Raw genomic sequence first — 2275 nt, 5'->3', positions numbered from 1 at the left:
GAGTACTCTTTACACGTATGCATGGAGTAGTCGCGATTTTTGCAGGGAATATACACTCTTCGTTATTTGAATAGCGCATCCTTTTAATACTTAGAAGGTACAGTTTTCCTTTTGTTTGTTTAATATTCATTAACTTTTTATAAAAATATAGCATATTCTACGTCTACATCCCATTTTAGAAATATTTGAAAATTAAAAAAAAAAAAACATAGGGGCGACAATTTTTTTTTGTTGACGGTGCTGCGCATTTTCTTCCATATAAAAATGTTGTCAAGCATACTTTGTATGGTAGAAAATCAAAAAAAGGGTGCGCTATTTAAATGACGAGGAATGTATATATGTACATAGTATATTTTTGTTATTTTTATACTACGCAATTATATGTAGGTAAATTTTTTGAAAAATTGTCCTGCATTTTCAAAATATTTTTATGGTCACCGTACTTATAGGGGCAGCCGGTAATTGCTCCGTTAATTGCTTGAGTATTACAGCTTTTGTGTTTGTCTTAGAGTGCATACGTTCTTAGTGCGTTTTGAGTTACATCCACCGATATGAAATACTACGAACTGAAAGTGTACGGTTGAGAGCTTCAACCTCTTCTGAGCTGCTGACAAAAAAAGGTTTTTTCGGACCTTTGGTCAAGCAGTGCTCTTAGTTGAAACCGTTCTGCTCGGTGCTCTATTGTCACTATTGCAGTTGGGAGGAGAACTTCTTTTTCTATGGCAATTTGGAGCGAGTTAACATGCGCGGCAATTATGAGCCTTTGTATTGAGAATTTCTTAAGTATTGGACATTTTTTCATAGGATGTGGTGTGTTGCATAAATAGCAAGAAAACACCATTTTGGAATTTGTTGTAAAAACCTTGGTTTTACTGTGGGATTTTATTAGATCAGAAGTCTTGCGTACATGTTTTGGGAGTTTCATTCCACCCTTTCTAATTACGGTTGCCAGATTCTCTATGCGCGAAATCGGTACGTTAGACTTTTTCATGCTAAAAAAATCAGTACTTATCAGTACATTTTTATTCAAAGCTAAATTATGAATGTAAGTAACAGAAAATACTTTAAAGAGTTTTGTTTTTAACAATATTTTGGTATATAAATAAAATATAGTTAATAAAAAATAAAAGTGTTATTCATTTTAACATGAGTGTACACATCATTATACACAGGAGCCAATAAATTGTGACATTTTCGAATAGCAATAATGAGATCATTCCCATTTTAAGTGTTTAAATATACAAAGAATTCTATACATTTCATTTTAAAACTACTTTTAGTTCGAAGTTCACTTTCAAAAATTTTAATTAGAAGCCGGTTTCTCTCTTTGCGCCAGGAAACAAACTTTATTCTTAAGATCCTCTCAGTTGCTTCGTTTGAGCGTGGTATTGAAAAAAAAACCAAATTAAGTATTTTTTCTTACTGTGAAAAAGTACCACTTTTTAAGGACTTCATCTATATTTCCTCATGTCTTAAGTAATTTTTCAACTACGCAAAAACTGTGAAAGACTAAGAATTCGCTAACAAGAGTATCTAACACTATGTCTTGTATGCAAACCTCTTTTACAATGTCAGTAAATTGAGAAAAAGTAAGTTATAGACAAAAGCCATTCGAATATTCAAATTTATTGTTATCAAACTGAAAGTTATTTTCGAGATAATTTAAGCTCATCATATTATCGCAACTGGTACGTAACGACCCGGCGATATGCCCATAAAACGATTGATCTTTTTGTTGTATTAATTTCGTTGGCATATAAACATTATCTAAAACATGTCAACTATAATTAAATTTGTTTGCTGGGTTGGAGCAGCTTCGGCCGATACAGTTAAAAAAGCGAAAAAATTAAATTTTCCTTTTACCCTCCTACGCGTTTCAACGCTCTCGCGTCTTCATCAGGGAGTCTTTATTCGAAAAATAAAAACAAATAAACAATAAACATGATAAGCAAGTAAAATTCGCTGATGCAAAAACAATAAACATAGTTAACGACAATTACTTTACACTAATTCTGACTTTGAACTCACATTTACATAAATGTTATTGGCAAACATTGTTTAACAAACGATAAACGTTAGCACCATTTTAAGTATCTTTTCAACAATATTACCAAATTCGAATCCTATATTCTTATTTATATTTGTTATTGATTACAGCTGCATATACGTTGTTGGTGTTATCTACGTCCTCTTTAAAGTTGATCGCATTCTCAAGTCTTTGTTGTATACGTAGGCTTTCTAATGTCATTCTCCTTTTTACCCCTCTTTCGATGTC

This window comes from Rhagoletis pomonella, unplaced genomic scaffold (genome assembly GCF_013731165.1).
Source record: "Rhagoletis pomonella isolate Grant_MI unplaced genomic scaffold, Rhpom_1.0 Rhpom_scaffold_00003, whole genome shotgun sequence".
NCBI lineage: Eukaryota > Metazoa > Arthropoda > Insecta > Diptera > Tephritidae > Rhagoletis > Rhagoletis pomonella.
This window is presented reverse-complemented; position numbering follows the sequence as displayed.